Below are 24,698 nucleotides of genomic sequence, written 5' to 3' on the forward strand. Positions count from 1 at the left end.
TCTCTTCAGAAGACAGTGTGGCTTGGGTTCTTCATAAACCTTATTTTCACTGTTATATTACTACCTCAATTATGTAAGAATGGTTTATAAATACCAAGCTACAGATTTTCAGTATAAACTCCTTGAAGGTGTTTAAATTAAGAAATGAACTTCAGTAGCCAATGTGAATGAAAGGAGATGACAGGAATTAATGAAGTCCTGTACTTAAAACAATGCTTAGAATCATTAAGAAATTCTTGAGAAGCTCAAGGTAGGTGAGATGCCTTTTCTCAACTGTTCTTTTAGCTCACAGCTTATTGTGTGTAAATTAGTTGTATTCGATTGTCTATTTGAAGCATACATAAGCAAATAAGAGATTTTCTGGACTGGATATTCATTGCCTGGTCCTTGTTTATTGTACTGTGTGTCTCTTTCATAATTATAAAGCCATGCCTACATTAAAAGTCCTCCAAAAATAGCTCTTCAGGCATAGTTCCAGCATAGGTTATACTAAATAGGAAAAAGGCATTTTAAAGCTGAATTAAAGAGCTTAGTGTGGTAATTACCCTTGACTAGCAATTTTGGTAAACATCCAAATGTAGAAAAATCCTCAGAGTTCAATAAAACAGCACCACTGAATGTTTATTGGAGTTACTCCATTAAAGTAATCTTGATTGTTACTCTTTAGGACTGGATCTGTCTTGTTTTATCTTATTTGTGGGATAAACTTCACTTCGAGCTTGACTACCCCTTCATTATGGAAAATGAGGCTGTTACAATGCTGTCTAGTAGTGGGGTGAGATTTATTTGGTGCCTAAACAGGCAATTTTGTGGCAACAGGTAGAACCTGTAGGGAGGTACAAATCTGAGATGTCTGTGAGGGCTGGGGCTTAGTCTAGAAGATACTGAAATGGAAGCCTTTTTAAGAGTTTGTTATACCTTGAATGAATTATGTGAATTATTCATGAAAAATGAAAGAATTCCCTGGAACTTTTAGTTCCACTTATGATTTTGCACAGTCTGCCTTTTAAATGAAAAATTCAAACCAAAAACTGTTCTAAAACTGTCACTCAGTGCTGTTGTTTCTTGGATTTAATGTTTATTTTGCCTGTGGGCCAGATTCTGAGAGGGAATCTTGACTAAGCTGTGATCATCTTAGTGGATATGATTCAGTTTCTGACCGCAGGACAATGCCCTCCATAATCATGACAAGAGTGATTAATATGCAAGGCACTGCCCACTCAAAGCCATGTATTACAACATATTTAGATCATAATTGGAAAAAGGATATTTTCTATACATTTCTGCATGATGGTAAACAAGGAGGAATGATCTTAGTAGCCTGTATGTGATTTAATTGGTAAAGCACTGATTAACATTAGTGCTTTATTATATAGCCACTCTTCAAAATTCATAATCAGCTTGATAGCTCTACTTCTGTTGTAGATGTGGTTCAATTACACCCCTTTCTCATCATAATTATATTTTGTTTTAAACTATTTTTTAATAATTTAATACTTTTTAATACTCACATTGTGTTCTAAGAGTAAAAAATCCCACTAAGGACAGAACCATGGGTTCTGCTCTCTGATAACACCACAACTCCATTTTCAAGATTTGGCTCCCCTGGCAGGGGTAAGCTACCACCTGCTACAGAGCATTGTGAAGCTATGGGACACAGCTGGAATGTCTTGTGATAAATGCTTCTTCTGGTTTCTTTAATGACAATGGAATCCCTTTGGAAAGCATTTCTTCACTGAAATAAGTTTGCTAAATTTTGGTGGTTTATTTGCACTGTTAAACAACAACAAATAGGGTAGAAGAGCTATATTTTGTTCTGCTGTTTTGTTAACAGCACTCTGAAGTAACAGACCCTTTAAAGCAAGTGCAATAAAAGCTTGCCAGAGTAATCAGAGAATATATATACATATATGTATTTTGTATCTGCTGGCAGAAGTGAAATAGATCCAACCAGGATTTCTTCCACCTACTCCAACTGAAGAAATAAAACCACATCAGAGCTGTTCTCCGATGAGGGATTGAAAAGACTCCATTTTTCAGCAGAACCTGAAGGTAAATTAGTCAGTGGAGTTCTATAATATATAATGATAAAAGATGTTGGAAGAGCTGTTGGTTTGGAATCTGGCAGGATAAGTTTCCTTTTATATACAATCAGATACTTTAGTGTTGAATAGCATTTATTAGTGTTTAACCTAATGTATGGGTTTTTTTCAACATATTTTCACAATATGAGCTATGTTCTTTTGGTTTAATTAGCTTTGCTGACTTGACAAGCTTATTTGAGAACTAGAAGACAGTGCCTGAAGGATTTAGCATATATCAAACAAGTATGTCTCTGATGCTTTCTGGTATGTGGGTAACAGAATTAATGGCACTTTAGATGGGTCTAGAAGATTATATTTGATAACCTCTCTGACTCCATGATGGAAAAATCCATCACTGCCATTAAGTTCTAGTAGTGCATGGTCTGGACCTGTTGTGCTAAGAATTCTGTATTTGTGTGGTCATTGATGCATAGATTGGATAGTTCAGCTCTGTTTCCTCACTATAAGCCAATGAAATTAGGTATTCGTGAATTCCCTGCTTTTAGGAAGTTGCATAAGTCACTCTAATCAGTAATTTCTACAAGTTTTATTAAATTCCTTTCAAATCTCATTCCAAGCCTGGATTTAAGACAGGACAACAGAAAACGAATGCATTGTATGTCATAGTTTAGGAGACTTATCTACAGCTATGGCCAACTTGACAGCCCATTTTGTCCACTACCTTAAGGCGTTTTCCTGCTGAGAACGATGCCTTGGCATCAGGAAGCAGCATTCCCGCTTAATGAGTTTTCACTGTATCTTGGGGTACTATTGATGTTCACTCAATGCCTGTTTCTGCTTCTTTTGCTTCCATTAGTAATAATAGATCTAATTTCTTTGTGATGTATATTTAGGTTTCCTTGCCATAACTGCTAGGTAACGAGTGACTTAAGAAATGAGTCTGTTTCCCATAAATGCTCAGTGCATTACTGCTGTTAAATGGCAGACCATGTTGCATTAGTAATCGCTTCCCAGATGAAAGTTGTACTTTCCAGATGAAAGTTTTACTTGTAGCAGTTGGAACTATGCAACAGATGATCGTAGTTTCACAAAGCACAAGTCCTTGTCTCGACTGATAACAGGTTTCTGAGCAGTATTTTTCCACTCTGATTCATTAGGTCTTGCTATAGCTGCCTGAATTTCATCTTTAAAGCAGGTGCAATTTTAGAGATATGTGTAATCCTCTGCTACTGGAAAAAGCAGAACAGATTTATTAGTACGAGATTTTCTGCTGTGTGAGAGAGATCAATAATGGCACAATTTGATTTGTTTAAGTCAAGTTACTGTTTTAAATTCCTGGTTTGGTTATGCAAGAAGTATTTTTCCAAAGTTTTTGACACAGCCAATGAAAACTGCATCTTTAACAAAACCTATATGGGCTTCCTATAGTGTACTGCAGTTAAAACTCTTCAAAAGCTGAGGTTTAAAATGGAGCTGACTGATCATGTTTAATTTAAATGTCTTAATGGGTACATTTCAAATAGAGCATGGGTACATGAACAAATCTGGTTTTTCTTTGAATAGAGTATGTTAAAATCTCTATGGCTTTGCTCCCCAAAAGCATGCAAGCACGCTATGTGCTAACAATTCCACTGAAGTCAGCAATATGAATTACTTGCTTGAATTACCTGCTTGCATTGAAAGGGAGGATTTATCAAGAGCTTAATCTTGAAGCAACTGTTTTGTTGGGGTTTTTTTGTACCAGAACAAAACCATTTTGATGGATGATGAATATTTCCCTATCTTCTCGTTCTTTTGGGGCATGACAACAATCTTTTTTCCTTCTGCATCTGGCGTAGTGTATTCAAAAATCCCAGGCTGTGTGAGAATTAATTCCAGCTAGAGCAAAGTAAGGCATTACTGACACCACTGGGGATAATGAAATGGCTGGATGTGTTAAATCACAGTAAATTAGATCAATTTTTGCCTTTAATTTTTGATTTAATCTAATTTTGGATCATCTAAGCAGATTCTGTTTCTTTGTATGCTCCCTAGAACAAAATCCTATTCAAACTTTGCGGAGAGTTATTTGAAAGCATTCAGTGAAAACCAACAAGTTTTAGGGATAACTACAACATATTTGGAATTGTGAGATTTTCCATCTCCCTTCTATTTTGCCAGATCAGCCTTTTTGATGAGAAAAAGATGTTGAAAAATTGTAAAAATGCTTTAGTTTTATGTTTCATGATTGAAGTGGTCCTTTTCCTATGACTCAGTGAACGGAAAAATGGAACACTTATATATATATATATATATATATATATATATATATATATATATTTTTTTTTTTTTGAAGCTGTCAGCATGTAAGAATTGATTTAAAGTTACATACTGAATTTGGTTTTCAGTCATCCTTGATTAAACAGTTCCTCTTGAAATATATGAGTTTGCAATACAGCCAGAGTTAATACTGGAAGAAGGTAATCACTAGGTCATTAGAAGGAATGCACGTTAATGGAAACTCATTAAGCTGAGTTGTGGTCTGCTGTTTCTAGTCCACACTGCAATTAGGGGTATTAAATTCTGACTCCTGTCTCTTTCTGAACTGGATTCTATTGAAAGATTGTGGACTTCAATCATTCAGAAACACACCAGACCTGAAGTATAGGCATAAAAATAGATAAAGAACCATTGTTACATATACAGAAGTAGGAAAATTTGAAAATAAAATTATTTTTATAATAACTAAGCCATAGATTTAGCTTCAGACCTTCAAAACAACAAGGTAATTAATACTTATGAAAATGCAATACTGACTAAAATGCAACTTCCTACATTCATGTTGCCCTTCACCTAGGCTCATTTCCTGTCCTTCCAGGCAACTGCTGCTCTTCAGGAAGATGCCTTAGAAATACTCATTTACAAACATGGGGAAAAGTCTGTCAATGTTTGCTATGATTTCACAGCTGTTCCTAAATATGGAAGAGGAAATACTGCTGTTAATTTCTGTTGCATATCAGCAAACATTGTCTATATTAATGAGATTAATTAGTCATCTAGTGGTTAAGCAGATTAATTAGATGATATCTTAATTTATGTGTGTTAATGAATGTTTTATTTTATACATTAATATATATAAACTTTCTGCATGTTTTCTTCCTGGTTCTTCTGTTTAACAAAATATCAAAAGCTCAATTTTTTTTCTTAATAGCTCAGTGGCAAACATTCCAAGCAATAACTCAAAAATCTAGTTTGGTTTCATATCATCTGCAATCAACTGTTCTTGCATGGAGTCCTTTCCTCTTCTTCCAACTACTAAATTCTATTCAGGTAAGCTTTTCTCCTGACACTAAGAAGTACTTAGGGGCTCTGTCTGTAGTTTGACACCATTTGATTTGGTTTTATTTATAGACACATGTGAGTTCATACAGTTCTGATTCCCTGACTATGGGAGCCAACAGGTCCTGCCCTGTTTTCTCAAAAGAACTTTGATAGATTTTCATTTTGGAGTATCTCTCCTCTTCAAAATTTTAAGTCATATTCAGGCACAGCAAATACTTGAGAATGTATTTCTGGCTGAAATCATAGCAAAATATGATCTAAGTTTTTAGCTTGCACTATAGAAATAGGAACAGTAGAGTTTACGGAATGGGTCTGGTGCACAAAGTCTTATGAGAAGTGGCTGAGAGAACTGTAATTGTTTCGTCTGGAAAAGAGGCTCAGGGGAGACCTTATAGCTCTCCACAACTACTAAAAATGAGGTTGTGATGAGGTAGGGGTTTGCCTCTTCTCCCGCATAGCTGGAGTTAAGACTAGTGGGAATGGACTCAAGTTGCGCCAAGGGAGGTGTACGGTAGATATTAGGAAAAATTTCTATTCTGAAAGAGTGCCAGTTCGGATGCTGGAAGAGACTGCCTGGGGAGGTGATTGAGTCACCATCAACCCTGGAGGTGTTGAAGAAGTGTTTAGATGTTGTACTGTGGGATGTGGTTTAGTGGGAAGATGTTGGTTGTAGGTGGATGGTTGGACTAGATTATTTTCCAATTTTGGTGATTTTATGATGATTCTAATGTGACAAACTGTTTAGACATAATCTGAGAAATGGAAGTGTAGTGTAGTGTAACTATGAAGTGAGATTTAGAGGCTACTGTTCCCATTTTGATGTTTTATAGGCACAAATGATAGGCCTGTCAGTGCTTTCACACTGAGAGAAATCCAGAACTTTGATCCACAATTTGCTAAATCTTATGGAGTCAGTTGATTCCCAGAAACATATAATGCTTATTACCTGAGCGCTCCTATTCTATTTTTATAATTTGAAAAATAGTTTAATTACTTTTTGGATAAATATATATAATATTAAAGAGAATGTTAACTGTTCTCAAAAAGTCAGCATATTCTTCCTTCTTGTTCCCCAAAGCAAGGAGTGCTGATTAATGACTTTCATTAGTTGGTGTAGCACTATGACAGAATTGATGCTATAGTATAACTCTTTCTGATTTTCTCAGACTGAATTAAAATGCAAAAAAACAAAAATCTAGAGAGAGCAATGCAACAAGTCTTGTTATTTTCCTTGCTGTGATAATAACAATACTCTAAATCTAGGAATAGACTGGTATAGAAAGACTGCAATGCACTATGCGAAAAATGAAATCAGCTTACTAATTCAGGGAAAAGGGAAAAACCCAAATGTTGTTTTATGTTTTCTAGGACTTCTAATTAATTTGGTGTTTCGTTCTTTGCAATGTTTATTGCAGTTCATTCATTTGAGTGTAAATAGCAATATCACAACATCTTATCACACTCTACTGTTGTTGGTATTCAATTCTAGTACGGTAAGATCAGGATGAAATCATGAGCACAGGTTTTGCCAAGAATAGGAGACAAAGTAGAGTTTCTGGGGAAAAAGGGGATGAGGTATAGCTGTTATCCAGAGGACCTGAGGGACTGACCTGGGTATTCATATTCTTTCTGTCTCTGCTGCTTCCCTCCCAGTGTTTTGCTCTTTGTTCTTAATCATGATTTGCTTTTACTTAATTGCTTCCTGTGATGAATATAAATTCAATCACCTCCTAACACAATCTTCTGAGCCAAAGCCAGAGATGGCTGTAACAGCACATAAACCATGCATCACTAAGTAAAAGCTGAAAAGGCCAAGTTTACCTGAGAGAGACACAAATCATATCCAGATTGAACTATAATCAGAATTTTCAGAGCATTGAGAACATCTACATTTGTCTCTAGTTAAGGAAAATCAGATTAGCTGCAGATTGTAAGATGTCAGAACGCACTCAGGAGATCCTGCTACAAAAATTCCACTTCCATGCCCAGATTTCAAAACATATTTATTTCTATGAGAAGTATGAATTTTTATTCTGTGTTGGATGAAAACAAATGAGCTGGTCATTAGGGAGTTTTCTACTGGTAACCAGGTTGGGAAATACATAAATGATCGACTCTTAGGGTAACTTGGTTTCCTTGGCAGTGCCTGGTAGTGCTTAATAGAAAGTAAGCTGAACTGGGAGCTGCCAATATCTAGTTGGTAGAGACAATAACTAACAGGGCATCTCTGCTTTTAGTCTCTCTCACTTAAGTGTTTATGATCATGAACTTAAGTCATGTTTTCTATATAGTTTGATCATAAAGCACTGTGAAGGTGTGTTCCTTGACTCCCAGGAAGACCTCTCAGAAGTCTATGGGTAATTCTTGTACAGGGCTTAATCTGCTCTAGCTGTAGGGTTTGATAAAGTTAAGTATCTGCTGGCTTGGAAAAAAATAAAGATATTCACAATTGAGCCTAGAGTCTATGGGTTAGAGTGCTCTCAGGGCATTGCAGAGATTAGAGTCTGAGATGCAGGGAATGTTGAATCTGATTTGCTACAGAACAGCTCCAGCAGAAAAGACAAGGATAGAGCTAAGTCACTCCATGCTTTAACTCACAATTTGTGATAACAGAGGAGATAGAGGAGAAAACATAAACCAAACAATTTTACTCATAAATTGTTAAAGCAGAAGCTGAGAAAAAGTCTGAAAATCCTAGCAGATACTAGCCCACTGATGTACTATACACTAATTGTATACTACTGTGTGTTAAGACTTGGATTTGCTTGTAAAGTTGGATTTTGTTTAAAGCCTGGAGTTATCACATTAAGGAGCTTCTGCCTCTTGTATGTGCTATTAGTCTGTTGAATTAAGCTCAAGGCAATAAAATTCTCTGTTCAGTTCCTGGTGGTAGGAAATTTACCATTACAGGAATCACAAAGAGTGACAAATAATGGTAATCACTGGCTCAAGAAAAATATTAAGTCTGACCACTTCTCTCACATTCAGAGTCACACTAGGAAGCAAAGATCGTTCATCTGTGAATGGAAAAGATTTTAGTGATGGTAACGTCTGTTATGTCCAAATGGAGTTGCATTTCTGACCAAGAGGGCTATCCATCAATTCAGGGGAAAGAAATTCAAGAGGTCATATTTGTTTTGTGTTGAGGGTTGTTTTCTTGTCCCTTTTTGTAGCCTGAGTTTCTCTGGGCAGTCATGTGGTTTTCAGCAATTACTGCATTGATGCATTCTCTTAAGTGAGGTTTGTTCATCAAGGGGCAACAGAATTGTCTTCCAAGGGACACTCAGAAGAGGAAGACAGAGGGGTGGAAGTTAAAGAGTGCTCTGCTCCATCAGCTGGCAATTTATTCCAATTTAGAAATAAATAAATAGTTCAGTTTCCCTCAGACTAGATCAAGTAGTGCGAAAATAGCCAATTAGTCATTTTAAGGGGCTTATTAGCTTTATCAGATACTAGCAGATTTATACCTTAATGCTACCTACGTAATCAAGGCTGTACTGTTCTTGTGATGGCTGCAGTGGAGTTAATCAGAGTTAGAATTTTTGAATCTGCATAGGTTATCATCCATGAGCAAGAATATCAAAGTTCAAAGTAGTCAAATCCAGCCTGGTACTGATAAGCCACTGAATGCACATCCTCGAGACTTTTCTATCTGAAGATACTGGGACACATACTGCAGCAGTCTCCGTGTCAAGTTAGTTCATCTGTTTCAGCAGTTTTCTAAAAATGTCAGGTAATGAGGCAGTGATATGATTCAAAACAGCCCCAGAGCTGAAGGCATCTGAGAGCTGCTTTAGAAAGCAGAGTTAAAAGCATAATTACAAGAGTCTAATGAAGGGCAATTCGATTTCCCTGTGGTCCTTGCTAAGAAATTAAATCAAGCTTATGGCAAATAAACATGACTGAACAGTTAGGAATGGATGGAATGAAAAGATTTAAGTGTTACCTTCCAAACAGCAAATATATAATGAGTTGGAAATAAAAGAATTGGTACTAGGAAGTCCATCAAGAATTTATTTTGAAAGAATAACTCCAAAATAGTGGAACTCCTGTGGAAGGAAGCTTCCTTCGTATTTATTAGGACAGTTTTTACTTAGAGGGTGGTGATGCACTGGAACAGGTTGCCCAAGGAGGCTGTGGATGCCCCATCCCTGCAGGCATTCAAGGCCAGGCTGGATGTGGCTCTGAGCATCCTGGTCTACTGGTTGGTGACCCTGCACATAGCAGGGGGGTTGAAACTAGATAAGTATTGTGGTCCTTTTCAGCCCAGGCCAATCTATGATTCAGGAGTGGTAATGCTGAAGCTGTTTCTTAAGTCCCCATCTGTCAGAGAAGGAAAACAAGATGTCTCTACAGATAGGTAAGCTCTGCAATGCAGCACCTGTCAAAAGTCTTCCAATTGCTGTCATTAGGCTCTGCATGAGACTTCAACAGAGCAAGTCCCTTCTGACTTTGAGATGAGTGTTATGTGCAATCTGGTCTCTGATATTTGGAAGACGCAGGAGAAGAGAGCTGTCAAACCAAACGTAGCTGTGGGATAGCAGTAATATGCTTTGCAGTGCTGGGAGAGAAACACTGATTCTAGATGTAAAATACCCCAACAACTGTTCTGCTTCAAGAGGGACTGATGAGGAAGATAAGAGCTGAAAAGATAGCATGGAAGTTCTGCCAATAAAGAAAAAATTACATGTTTTAATGAGGAAAAGAACTGTTCTGAATTTTTGGAAGGTGCACAATTACCAAATGACCTCAATTAATTATTTCAGCTTGCCAGAGCTGATTGGGATGATATTAACCTCAAGGTACAAATAGCTGCTGTTTTACTACACCTTTGACTAGAACATAAGCCAAACTGAAGAAGTAGAGCTGATGATTTTAAAGCTACTAGTCAGTAAATCTCCCTTATATTTGTATTTTTTTGGAACTCTGTATTATCTGTAAGTTCTCCTAAAGAATAAATTTAATTGCATTGTAAAATATTCATGTTAGTTAAACGTTTGAAGATTACTTCTGAATCATCAAAGAATCGTAGTTGGAATGGGCCCACACAGATGATTGGGTTCTTAGGACCACCCAAAATTCAACCTCCATGTCAAATGGAGGCCAAATGCTTCTTGAAGTCCAGCAGGCTTGGTGCCACGACCGCTTCATTGGGGCATATGGGAATCGATCACCTACACCATGCTATGCTTTCAGATGTCAGGCTGTCTGAGAACTTATATGTTATAAACAAGAGAAGGAAAAACAGTTAATAGCTGGTTCTTCTGACTGCTTCTAAAGCATCAATTTGCAGATTATGCCTGTTTATAACACTGTTAATTCCCTAGCTCTTTTCTGTAAATAACCCCAAACACACAACAAAACAACACATAGAATCGTAGAGACATTTGAACAGAGGAATGGAATGTAAGCCTTGGGGATGTTTTTTAGCATCATTTCAGGTCCCGTGATTGACCTCAATCTCTTTCACTCCCTGTTCTGATTTGTTTTGCTAAATCAAGTTTCCAAATGCAGTGATTGTCAGTGCTCAGGTTAACCACTATTTTTAGAGTAAAAAGAGAACTCAGCAGTTTGTGGAACATTTCCAAATATGCCTACGGGGTCCTCTTTAAAATTCTGTGAATCTTTGACAAATGTGTTCTTGCATTAATTAATACTACAGACACTGAACTACACAAAATCAGAGAGAAGAAAAGTCCTAGTTGCAGTTTCTTAACAGATCAGGTCCCTGTTTATTTTATGGGCTGCTGGAAATCCCCAGACTACATCAATTAAAGCCAGTCTCCTGTTACATCCTTTGGTTAATTTAGTAGTCTTAGAATAAATGTACCTTTTTCCATCACAGCTTTTACAATTCTCTTACAGTGGCACTGATACAACTAAGTCTCTCTTCTCTCCATCGAAAAATGTATTTTTTTCTGATTACTGGTTTTGCTATCTAGTGTTCCGTTCCTGTTCTGGTATATGTTTTCTGTCTTCAGTAACAAGCTTATGGATATGAATACCCCCATATTTATAACAAATTATGTATGAAAAACCCTTAATCAAAGACACTTGGGAATGTATGTGAAGGCTACTTGGTACATCATGATGAATGACCATCTGTAGACTCCATAGCTCACCTATTTTACTGATTTCATATAGTGATAAGATTCCCCACTCTATAAAGCTATTAATAATTTAACCCGCTCCATTGCATTCAATATCTCTGTGGGCTGTGTCAACTGTGGAAAAATGATGCACTTATGAACTTTCTGAAACAGTAAATTTGATCAATACTTGAGCCAGCTTTTCCTCTGAAGCTAATTCCTAAGTAATTTCTTCTGCTTGATGAAGTCTGCTGCCTGCAAGTAAGCACTGGATCTCGATGAGCATAGCACAGTCAGCTGCATTTGCAGATGGAGCTCAAACTCTCTGTGGAATGTAATTGAACTTACAGTGAATGAGACGAATGGTATGTGTGTGTTTTTTTGTTTACTTACAGAAAAACAGTGAATTAGTCTAAGTGCCTGGGGAGTCCTTTGCACTGATTATCATGTTCTTCTGATGTTCCACAGAATACAGTCTTTCATAATCAGAAGAGCATGATAATCAGTGGAACTGCTATCATATCAATTTTACTTGTTTAGCTAGAGAAGGAAGGATGCTTCTCTGTTTGTGAAATGAACAAAATATAGCATTTCTACTGCAACATGCAATTACACTAGACACCAGAGTCATTCTGTAGTTAGAATTTATCCAGTGCTCCTTAACTACATCATTAAGAATTCATAATTTAAGACTAAACGTCTTACATTCTACTAGGGAAAGCAGAAAGAGAGAGCTGGAGAGTTTTAAACTTATTTTAATGGATTTTAACTAGCAACTCCAAAAACCACCCCCATTTTTCCTGATTGGTTTTAAGGGTAGAAAATAAGTAAGCGTTTAAAGCTGTTTTTGCATATTTTCATGTAAACCATGATAGTATAGGACAGCACCTTGACTTCTACTAAGGAACTTCTGTTCTACTGACATAACCCCAAATAAAACATTGGTGAGTCATAGTTTGAGAGCTGGCAGCATTTATCCAAGCAGTGACTGCCTGAGTGTGCAGCTCATTCACAATGCCCTTAGTGGACTGCACATGGAGAAGCAGTAATGCCTTCAGGAGGCACCCTACGAGAAAAGAGCTCTTCCTCATTACAGGACAGAGACATATAATCCCAAACTTCAGCGTTTATTCACTCTTGTAAGAAGATCTATCTGCTTCTATACTAGGTTTGTTTGTTTGTTTTCTTTTTCTTTTCAGGAAAGTGCATTTCCATTGGCAAGTGTAAGTCTTTCATCAGTGGTAAATCCTTGTATCCCAGAATGTTCATAGGGAGTTGGGATCTGAGATTGCTCTGCCATGACACCTCAATCCCGAGCTCTCTATAGCTTGAAAATAACCAGAACTTATGAGCCATCTCAGGTCTGATATTCAGCTTTGTGCAAAGGTAAGCAAGCAAAATAAGGTATTTCTCTCACAGATTTTTTTAATTCAAGCAAGGACTGAGGGTGACAGCCCAGAATTTACAAGCAAATGCTTTGTTTCTTCTTGTTAGCCTAACAAAGTGTTATAGAATTGAACCTGAGAGCTGAAATATCACTCAGTCCATATGCCTAATTTTTACACTGAAGATTTATGTGCCAGGTTAACGACATAACTATCCTATTAAATGATATTGTAGGGTATCTTAATTAAGACTGATGGCGTAGATGGATAAGTAAAGGTCATTCTTTCATGCATTAGTTCTTTTATTGATGGGAAATTTAACATGTAAGTAGTTTGTATTTAGCATGAAACCTCCTCTAGCATGAAAATCACATCCCACTGCCTGTCTTTATAAATACTAATTCACAAAATGCATTTACTTCATGTAGTTCCTGACAGCCTGTGTGGTGGAACTGACAGGTTAGTTTGGTAAGAGAGAAGCACAAAAGAAAAAAAGAAATCCCAACAAAAAAAAAAACAAACACCTGACAAGTTTACTCCAAGGTGTCAAAGTGCATTAAGTTATTTATACATGGATTCTTTCAGTGGATAAGGGTCAACTTGAAGGCGCTACAGTAGAAGATGAAACAGTCCGCAGTATATTCAGATCCTTAAAATCATACATAGTCCAGAAAGGACTATGCCAAAATAAAGCTATGTACAAAACAACAAAAAGCCACCACCAAAAACTACCATGGCGAATAAGTTCAAGACTTTGAAATGAGAAAGCACAAGAACTGGCAAAGGCTACATCAAGAGGTGTTACCAGGTTAATGGAGGCTAAGATAGAAAGGTGATACGGGCACATAAACAATGACTTGAGAGCTTTTAGAGTAATTGATATGTTCTGAAAGGTACTAAGTTAAAATTTTCCTGGCTAATCAATCATTACTGAGCCAGAGGGAACTGAAAGCAGGGAAGGGTGTTAGGCACAATGAACTGCAGAGCTGAGGGAGTTGCCAGGGGAGTCTGAGGAAATAAGTGACCTGAGAAGTAGAACCAGCTCTGCTCATTGGTATGGTGCAAAATTCCTAGCTGATGTGCATATCTGTGTGTTCGCCCCTTCTTTCCTACTTGCTTCAGATCTGTTACTCTTTGAATATGTAGATCTGAGAATGCAAAGTAGTTAAGGGGCAGAGGTTTGATTTCCTCTGCACACAGATATATCACTGTCTATCCCTGGGAGTCCAACTTGAGTTCCAACCATTCTATTAATCCAAACAGCAAACAAACCAATGTGAGTCAAATTTAGCAATTTGAGGCACCCCTTGTATAACTCAAATGTGAGTAACATACTGTATATTGCAAAGATAGAAGTAGCTCTTCAATATGCTATTTGTTCTTACGCCTTTTTTACCGCAAACAACATCTGATTTCATTGACTAGGGATCTGCCCAGTCTGCTTAGCCACTAAAAAGTCCTAGATTCATACAGCTTCTCAAAACAGTCTGTGAATTATAAAACAAGTCTTTAAAACATTCATCTTGATTCAAGGGGATCCATATCTCAGTATCAGTGTGTGCTACAAGAAAATCATTGCAGGGCTAGATCATTAATTTTAACTAAAGAAGAAACATTAGAAAATATAGACACATTTTTCAAAATGGGAACAGTCAAAAGCCAAGGCAATTTTCATAGGTCACAGATTTCAAGGAGTTGACTGAACTCTAAACAATGCTAGGACACTTTGCTACCATTTTCAAAACGCTGTATTGAGTTCCCATATGAAGAGGGGTTTACCTTTTGAAATAACTTTTTTGCTGATGCTATACGTGTTATAGTCTGACAATACAGAGAAGCTATAGCCAAATTTCTTGCAGTTTGCTTTTGATTTGGTTTAATAAAATCTTGTCCTATCCTATGTTAGGTCTCACTTTGTATGTTTTTTACAGTCTGATCACTTGACAAGGATTGCAACAGATTAGATCTGCATTCTCAACATGTATTAATTTATGTAATACCATTGGCTTTGAAACTATATTAATCTGAATAATTGAATTAAATTATGTGTGGTTCTAGTCTTATGCATTTTGGCAGCTTCATGCACAGAATACTGAATACACTTCTTCAATTTAACCAGTGAACTTTGGCTGCTGGGTGCACTTCTCATTTCACTACTTCTATAAAGCAGATTTTATGTCTCAGTGTCAAAGTGAGGTATACACATTTTAGCTTTTATTCATACTACTTAATCCACATTAGTTGTTATTACAGAGATAACTGCCTAGATTTGAAGAGCACTGAAATCGAGTAACTCAAAAAGTAATTTCATTTTTATGGGAACAAAACAGGGGGCTGAGGGCTATGTTGGATAAATAAATTCATGTACTTTCATTTAAGCAGCCACAAAGTGGAGTAGCCTAACATACCATGGTGTTGTTTTTGCTTTTTTTTTGATGCACCATTAAACCCAGCATGCAAGCAAGTTAATAACTTCATCATTTCATAATATAGGGATGATTAAGAAAAGATATAAGACAGAAGGAAGATTAGTTTGTAATTAAAAACAGAGGGGAAAGCATTTTGTGCTTACAATAAATAAACTACAAAGAAAAGTTATATTAAATATTTTTTTTGTTAGTAGAGAATTTATATTTCAAAGCTGTTTCATAGCATGAAAATATTGAGCTTGCTGGAGCAACTCCCCTGTTTTTATTTACCCACAAGAAAGTTATGGGGGGAAGGCAAAGATATTTAAATATTGTTTTTACTTTTTAACTCTGCTTTTTTAGTTCAGCCTAAGGGTAATCTACACAGTCATTGTGCAAACATGATCACCAAGTGTGTCAATCAAACACAATTAATTTTCATAATATTTTCTAACAGTAATGCAGCTAAATAAAAATTGTAATGCTTTCTGAATTGGAACACGCAAGTATATGTTTTATGGCTGGCTCAAATGTCTTACCACTGCTTTAATGAAGGATGTTATGACTGAGTCCATGTTAAAATCTCTCGGTATTTAGAAATTATTTATTTGACATTTTCTGTGGATATGAACTTGTTATTCCTTTTGTATAACGCTTCAAAGCTTTACTATGAAGACTAGAGGACTTTTTGTGAATATGAAGATGAATTTTCATAACTGGACTCTCTGTCTCAAGGGATTGTCTGACTTCTTCACCTCTTCCAGCTGTGAGTTCCCCCCCTGTTTCTGTAAGCAAGCATTAATATTCATGCAGTTCCTGCAGTGAATCGTTGGACTGAAAATGTAACCTCCAAAATTTAAATGGTTCATTTTCATTTGAGCAATGAAATGACTGAATTTACCCTGTGGGCCACGTAACATTAGCAATAAATTAAGGGTAATTACATGGAACCAGGATCAAGAGGAAAGATGGGGAGGTTACCTTTTGGTAACAGAGCAGTCTTAGGTTGGCTTGTCATTGTCCACTGAGACAGTTTTGAGACAGCCTTTGAATGCTGATTTCTTTAGATGTGTGGACTTGTGGTTCACAGGTCTGTGGTGGTCACATTATGTAGACTTCTTTGGACTCAAGTGTGTGAAAGAAATATAGAATTTCTAGAGGTTTCAAAGGGCATGAACTTAAACAGTGTATGTCTTTGGGCACCTAGTCTAATCCTACATATCAAGTACAAATCTGCACTCTTCAGATGTCTCAAAATGGAGCATGAAAATTTAAACTGTAGTTAAGAATTTTCATTTTAAAAGCAGAGTGTATGAAAATCCTCTGTTAATTCTGATTTATTATTATTTTTTTTTTTAACAATTCCTTGAAACAAACAAAACAAGTTTCTATTTTTGATGGAAACATAATTATTCTTCTCCTATTTATAGTTTATTATATTCCAGGAAAAGCCTGTTTCAATGGAACTTGCCTCTGTTATGTGCTCTCTGAGAAGTCTCTGAAGAAGAAGGTGTGGTAGGACAAGGGGAAATGGTTTCAAGCTGAAAGAGGAAAGATTTAGACTGTGTATAAGGTAAAGGTTTTTAAGATAAGAGTGGTGAAGCACTGGAACTTTTTCCCAAAGAGGTGATGGATATCCCATCCTTGGAGACACCCAAGGTCAGGCTAGACTGGGCTCTGAGCATCTGATGGAGCTGTGGGTGACTGTTCCTTGCAGGAGGGTTAGATCAAATGGCTTTCAAGGGTCCCTTCCAAATCAAACAATTCTGTGAAATAGCCTCTGGCATCTCAGACCCTTCTTCAACCAGATTACTTTTATGTTCTAGGAGATATTACGTATGGAATAATTTGTACATGGTCTGTTTTCCACCTTCTAGAAAACTATATTTACACGACAAAATGTAGGACGCATTCTTGAAAATAGAGGCCATAACATCATTCGAAGATCGTTGTTACACAAATGTCTATTTGTAACTTCTCTGCTCTGCTCTTCAGGCATATCGTTCTAAAAATTTGATTTGATATCTGCTGATGAATGACCGACATATGTAGTCCCTTACTGAAATTTCTCTTTTGCCAGAGCCATGGTGGTTTTTTTGGAGAGGATTATTTCTCCAAGAAGAGTCAAAAAGGACACACTGAGAAACTGTCACACAGCATGTCGTGCTTCTAGCACTGTGTGTGACAAATCCAAACGCTTTAATGTCACTATTAACAAATGTACTATCACTCAACCTTATCACCTCCTGACATCCTATGACTCTTTCTAACTTCCTTTCATCTTCTTGCTGTCTCTGGGCGCCTATCACTACAATAGCACTTAGCGCACACCATAAGCGAATTCAGACAGACTGTCATAGTTCCATGTCTAATCTTTCATTTCTTTCCACCTTTCAAATTTAAATGATCCAATTGTAATGTTTTTCAAATCTCCTCTGTCTGAAACTTTAGGGATGATGAAAACCCATCTCTGGCCCACCAGTAAAAATAACGACTCCTGCTATTTCCTGCTATGTTCTGTAGAGCTAAGATGAAGTATCAAAAGAAGTGAGTTAACATTTGGTTTTGCAAAAATAGTATTATTCGGTTGCAGTGTAGATGATATGGGTGTATTTTCACATGCAAAGAGCAATGAGTCATGTCACAAAAGAAGTCTGAAAAATAATGAGACTTGCCTCAACATATATTATTCATTCTATAGACATTAATACTGGTCTTCAATAATTCATGGCTTGTGTTCATTTTTGTAGGATTCCAATGTTTTCTGACACCGTTGCGTTCCCTGGCACAGGAAGGATGAATGGAACAGAAGCTCACATGTGGAAGATTACTGATTTTTGTAGCATTGCAGACAGGAGCTGCCAGCAGGGAAGCTGATACATGGGGGGCTGAGGAGTGAGTGCTATAGGAGGAAACCATCTAGATCTCTTAGACAGCTCAGTATGTAATTCTGGTAATACTATGGACTCTTTTCATTCCACTTCTGTAATAATTTATGAGAGCTAAGAGTCTGCAGTTAGTAATGGGTCTACTATGGCTATTTTTCCTCAGAGCTATATTCTTAATGGTACTTTTATACTATATTTTTTTCCCTTTGGGAGCTGAGCTGTTTTGCTTTGTGCTCAAGTTGGGGCATGGTGTGGGTGGCTGTGGTGCAGAGGGTGCTGTACCTGTGGCTCAGTGGGGCTGTCCCAAAGCTCTGGAGAAGGGGAGGATGTGCCCAGGGACATCTCACATTTCACCAGGAGTTTTTCTCTTCTCTTGAAAGCTAAATACTGAGAATTAGGGTTCAGTTATATTCCAGTATCAAGGTAATTTTCTTTTCTCTTGCCTTTGTACAACATTCCAGTTCCTCACTATGCCCCAAGAGAACCATACTTGACTACACCGCTCAAGGATGGAGTCTATAACTTGTTTGTAAGCAAGAATGCCTGCCATGTGATAACAGAAGAATCCAAGCAGCTAAGTTAAAATTTTCATTATTTTTAAATAGGTGGCATCTTTTTTTTTGATGGTAGCGAGATGGGTGCTGAATTTTGGCATTTCTCTCGTGAAAGATGGATGTGGTTCATTTTACCCATTCATCTTTTATACTGTCAGTTGCTACATTGACTCATTTTACCCATTTAGTTTGATGCCATCAGGACTAAAGGAAAATTCAATTCCAGAAAAGCAGAATGAGAGGAATTAGGTAACCTGTAGCTATTGCCAGGTTGGAATGAAGGGCTTTTCAAGGACCATCAGCATATGAATAGGATAACCTCGGATGCACTGGTAGAAGAAAAGTGACCAGACATATTTTTAGCTTTTGGCAGCCAAGGAGAACAGAACCTCTGAAAACAGCATGACTGAAACTCAGAATGAAAGAAATAACGTGTCAGGAAACTATGCATATATTGCAGAGGGGAAGCTGAAATTTTAGGAGAAAAGGGACAAGGAGATAGGCAGAGTCACATTGAGATACATTTTTACCCTTTGTTTTTCTTCCAATTTGGAGTTCTTAAAAGAACATTGTCCACGTGAGTAAAAACGCCAGGTTGTTTGCAAAAGCCTGCCTAGTGCCTCTGCAAATTCGTGTTGTATTGATTCTGAAAGAAGGAGATACTAAATAGATGCCTATGTTCATTTGATGCAAGCTGGAGTTCCTGGAGAGAAAAGCGTGCTGTGAACATGGCAACCATCTCTGATGGCCAAAGATCTAAAACTGAAATGGTGCTCCTGCCAGGGAAGAACGGCCACTGTCAAAATGTGCAGTCTTGAAAAGGTTTTAGCTCTCATTTAAAATCCTATATCCTTTCACAGTGACCTTTAATTATTACACTGACCCTTAACTTGTGAACTGACCTCTGTATACTAGCTGATAGTGCCTGGCCTCTGCTGAAATGCGTGCTGCATCAGAAGTCTCAAGGCTTGACTGTATTCGCTCTCAAGAGGTTGTAAGTCAGCATGAAATACCTCTTCCAAATACAATGTCCCTCTTAGTGTCAAGTTCATGAGCCTAAGTAGCTTAGAATATCTTGTATATATAAATCTGTGATTAGAGTTTAATGAGCTTATGGTTTAAATTACTTCACTGAATAAACTCCATGCATAATTTTAAACATATTCCACCATGGGAGTATTTTTAAACCTTACTAACCAATGTTGTCAAAGTACCTTTAAAAGAATCTCATAAAGCAATTTATCTTGTCACAAAATCAGGACAAAAAATGAACAGGATGACTTCTTCTCTGAAGATGCTGCTCTCTCTGCATTGACTATAAAGTAAGTTTAAATGGCCGTATTAAATTACATAAGAGATGACAAAGTGAGGAGACAGGAATACCATGATAAATCCAGATTCTTGGGTAAGCATTCAGAGGTAAGGTTTTTTATGATCCCAATTTTTATGAAAGTCAACAGGACTTAAATGATAAATGATTTTCAGACTCACCCTTTCTGTAACTGAAATCAGTATCATCATGTGTAAGGTGGAATGATACAAAGATGATAACAGATGTTCAAAAGGTTATCTATAAGGAAAAACTCACCTGAAACATGGCTTCTCTGTGCTGCATTTTGTAGCAGTGACTGACGTTTAATATTGCACTGTTCATTAAGCATAAGGTACCAGAGGTGGATCTCATAAAAAGAAGTAATAAGGATGCATTTGTCATCCATGGTTCGAATGCCTGTAATTGAAAAACCCCAGGTGTTGCCTGCACCTTCCATATATATACTTTCAAGACACTGTTTTTAATTTCTGAACTCTATATAATCTAATTCTCTTTCAAATGCTGGATTGGGCTGCTCAAGGAAATTGTGGAGTCCCCATCCCTGACGTGTGGATGTGGCACTAAGAGATATGGTTTAGTGACAGGACTCAATAGGTCTGGTTGATGGTGGGAATTGATCTTGAAATTCTTTTCCAACCTAAATGATTCTGTGATTCTATGACCAGGCATTAAAACTCTTTAGAGCAATATTTCTTCCCTTCTCTTGGGGATCAGGACCCCAAATCACAGGTTTATGTGTAACATTGAACAAAATTCTGTGGGATTTTTTTGCTTGCTAGGTGATAAAAAAACTTCAGCTACTTTGGGATCTCACAACCTGCAGGAGGTTTGTAATGAGTTTGGTTGAGAATGCTGCCAATAACAGTTCATAAAAGTGGGCAGTAAATGAGATGGTGAAGTCTGTCCTTGTTTAATTGTTTAGTTTTTCATGGTAGAGATTTTTGTTTTTTAAGTCCCTAAATCAATTTTAGTTTTTGTAATCGGTTGCATAAAGCAGTTGCATAAAGTACTTCTCTTCTGGACTCTGGACCTGATGGTTTGTAGTCTCAGCGCTGGATGGACAGTTACTTGCTGAAGGACCATCCAGGTCAGTTTCCCTTTAACTCAATGTATCATTGCTAGTGTGCATGCTGCAAATTCCCATTGAGTGTGCAAGTTCATCTCAGCCAGAGGCATTTTGTTTTGTATGTCTGGGGGTCTTTTTATCATATATGTCCTGCTGTTACTGAATTCTAAGTAGGATCGAAATGTATTGGTCAATAGGAGCTCTAAATAAATCCTTGTGAACATTTCTCTCTTTTAATCTTTTCAGTTTCTATTACATTTAAAATACTACATAGCAACCAAGATATTTGCTTGAGGTTAGATGGAAAATAGGAATTAATGAACACATAGCACTGGAGCATTCCCATTGGCTCTTCTTCACTAGTAAAGATATTCTTCACTATAATAACAGAACATTTTATAATCTTCAAATAGTCATTCCAGCTGTCTCAGACATCTACTTCAGTATTCATACTCTCATTTAATCAGTAAATACAGGAAGAGGGATTCTGGGAAGCACAATGTGAATGAATGACAGCTGCCAGCCTGGTGACTGTTAGACTCAGCTCTGTTAGACTATGACTACATGCTTTTTGTGAAAGAGTTGATAGAGTCAGCAGAGGATTGTGCTGAAGTAAAAGAATCTGAAGTGATGGGAGTGAAGAATCATTTCTGAGGTTTGGGAACCTGAGAAATCTGAATCTATACATAAGCTTTTATTGGTGTTGCTATTCCAATTGGTATTTGAAGATGTGTCTTTATTAGTGTATTAGCACCAGAAGTGTGCTTTTTGAGTGTCTACGCTGAGTGTTGCCATTGAGCATTGCCATGGTGTGTCTCAGAGCATAGGAACTGAGTTTTATTTGGATTAAACTGAACTGGAAGATCCACCTAATCTGGAACTGAGCAGAAAACTCAGCAAATGTTCTCCAGTCCCTCATGGGAATTCAGCTCAGGACCAGCCTAGATGCATTCTGGAGCAATCACCTAAGCACACATAACAGACATCAAGTGCTCAGCACCAGCTCTTTCAGTCCACTCCTAGGATGCTGTGCTACCTGTCAACCTATATGCACATGCAACCAATACTAGTAAGGACTAGAATACTGCCCTGTTTTCCAGACATTCCCTTGGGAATTACTCACAAAAAAACCTCCAGTAGCACAGCTGAAAGATAAACACAGATGTTGCAGCAAGATTTTGCTCTGCTGGGATCCCCTTTATTTACCACATAACTTGTTTTTCTTTTCCAAAGGCTCCACTGACATTATCACATCTGAAAGCACAGCACCTTATCCTCAACATTCTCCAATTCTGCCCAATTTTGAAATGAATAGTTGGAGAGTTTCTGAGCTTCTCCTTTCCTTTTGCTCAAGAAATGTTATAGGAAATGAAATATAAAATCATATCAGCATCTCATCAAATTCCCAGCCCCTTTTCATTTTCAGAGCAATCCCTACACTTAGCTACGCAGTCTTGCTGAGATAAAATGTGGGCTGTGCAACTCCATCTCTCTGTGGGACATTATTCTGTTGCTTTGATGATAGGCTTCAGAGCTTCTATCACTACCCCATGACTTAAAATACGTTTGCTGCAGGGTCAGGCTCCCATCTGCTTTGCTGTTGGCAGCTGAAGTCAGTTTACTATAGAAGGAAAGGTGGGGGGGATGAAACAGGAAAGGAAAGCATAATGGTTACATGTTTTGTCCTTTCTGTTAGATGTGAGGCCACTTGCTGAACAAGCAGCAAAACTGTCCCTGTTCTCTGCATGAATGTCAATATGGGCCAACTGAGGAAGAAGCAGGTAGTTCATAAAGTCACTTCTATGATCTTCTGAAAAGCAAAATGTTTACACTGTGGATGTTGCAGGAGAAATAGATTTGCCAGAAATTAGAGCCATTCAACGAATAAATTAATTTAAACTAAGGCTGCATTTTCCAGTTTTGATGAAGACTTTTCCACCTGCTATTGCTTCAGCTACTTTTTGAAACAAAGAGGAATTAAAAATCAAAACAAAACCAACACTGATTACTGCAATGATGTTTTAAAGTTCTAGAAATGACAAATAGCATACCCTATATTCCTATATTTTATTCAGAATGATGTCAACTTGTGACACAAGCACTGAGATTGCTTAGCACATGTAAATTCCCTGGAATTATGCATGTATTTGTGTTTATGCTGTGCATTTCTTACTCCTAGCTGAAGAAAGTCACCTAGAATTTAGCATTACCTTGGAGTTTCTTGGCTTACTCTAAAAGTAATGGAGTTGCCTGAAGACATGTAAGTTACTTGGCAAAAAACCCAGTTCTTTGGGAATAATGGAAGAGAACAAAGAAACCATAAATGTGGTTTTTAATCATAACAACTGATAACACTAAATGTCATTGCTGCCTTTGTCCTAACAATGGCAATAAAACATCCAAGCTTTTACCACACATACATTGCAAGTAATATATATATAAAATTGCACAGTAAATAGAAGTGGATGAAATAAGAGATAGCCTTCCCATGTGGCATGGCAAGATTTAATTCATTCAACAGTTTAAGCTATTATTTTCACGATAAATAAAACACTGTATATGATGCAGACTACAGTATCAAGTATGTTCTGAAATATTTATGCAGTTTTTTTAAGGATTACAAGCACATCTTACAAGGCTAAGAACTCTAAAGGCTATGGTGAGCAACTAGAAGCTTTATCTCAATTTAGACGGCAATGGCTTTGTGTGTCTTTGAAACTGTTCAAATCACTACAATCTTCAAAGCAAAAGGAAGTGCTTTAAGTGTTTTTCCTTCTCTTTCAGCCAGGAGCTGCATTTTGGAATGAACTCAAGTTTGAGCAAAGAGAGTGTTCAAAATTTTACAATGTTATGATAAATACTGCATGACATCTGCATAAAACAAGTGCCCACTGTACACAGGATGGTGCTTTTGTTTATGTCAAGTCTCTTAAACATCAGAACTTTCAGGCTGTTCTGGAATCAGTTTTATAGATGAGGGTTGGATGACTCAAAAGCATAATGGCAATAGAAAACTGCATCTCAGGTGCTGAACTTAAGTCTTTTTTCTTTCTCACCCCCTCATTTTTATCTGTGTTTAACATTATTATCTGTGTGGAGCAATAACGTTTTGAAGAAATACCTGATTTTTGATGCTTCAGTTATTTGATATCTTTTTTCAAGACATTTTACATTTCAGAGAGCGAGTCAGACACTTTCAACATCCAGACTGGCTGCTTATACCTTTTCTGAGCTGTATTTTTTGTCTCTGGATACAAAGTAAGTTCCTTTAATGTGATTATTATCAAGAAGAAGACTCAAAAACAACTTTAGCTTCACTCTTCCACTCTTCTGACTGCAGTTTAGCATCTCACTTTGTGGAGGGTTTGAAAGGCATGGGAAATGTAAAAGGACCTGTGACTCTGTGCCACAATTAGGAAACATGGATTTCTCCCTTGTAGAAACCTGTGCTATGGACTCTTCTCCATCATGCATGATGCAAAGACTCATGCCTGCTGTGTGAACTACTGCTGGAGGATAAAGGGAGGACTGAGATCCCCCACTGACACCTTCAGTGCTTGAGACCAGTGAACTCTTCCTGTCTTTCATAAACTATGCTCTGTGTGATTT

At 37.2% G+C, this 24,698-nt stretch overlaps 3 long non-coding RNA genes across 6 annotated transcripts; all 3 read left to right on the forward strand.

Moving 5' to 3' along the window:
• Positions 1 to 1,933: 1,933 nt before the first annotated feature.
• Positions 1,934 to 16,035, forward strand: LOC107316214 (uncharacterized). Its single transcript, XR_014948789.1, has 4 exons — positions 1,934 to 2,052; positions 5,236 to 5,354; positions 12,655 to 12,841; positions 15,911 to 16,035. It is a non-coding gene; the product is annotated as an uncharacterized LOC107316214 (long non-coding RNA).
• Positions 16,036 to 16,693: 658 nt separating this feature from the next.
• Positions 16,694 to 18,131, forward strand: LOC146760010 (uncharacterized). Its single transcript, XR_014948790.1, has 3 exons — positions 16,694 to 16,821; positions 17,700 to 17,795; positions 17,999 to 18,131. It is a non-coding gene; the product is annotated as an uncharacterized LOC146760010 (long non-coding RNA).
• Positions 18,132 to 19,399: 1,268 nt separating this feature from the next.
• Positions 19,400 to 23,088, forward strand: LOC146760011 (uncharacterized). 4 transcript variants are annotated; one of them, XR_014948786.1, is made up of 4 exons: positions 19,400 to 19,512; positions 19,950 to 20,012; positions 21,018 to 21,110; positions 22,786 to 23,088. It is a non-coding gene; the product is annotated as an uncharacterized LOC146760011 (long non-coding RNA). The 4 variants fall into 4 exon arrangements; XR_014948787.1 differs by lacking the exon at positions 19,400 to 19,512 and adding an exon at positions 19,592 to 19,684; XR_014948788.1 differs by lacking the exon at positions 19,400 to 19,512 and having other exon boundaries at positions 19,978 to 20,095.
• Positions 23,089 to 24,698: the final 1,610 nt, after the last annotated feature.

This window comes from Coturnix japonica, chromosome 8, assembly GCF_054131305.1.
Source record: "Coturnix japonica strain WE chromosome 8, WE-NBRP24, whole genome shotgun sequence".
NCBI lineage: Eukaryota > Metazoa > Chordata > Aves > Galliformes > Phasianidae > Coturnix > Coturnix japonica.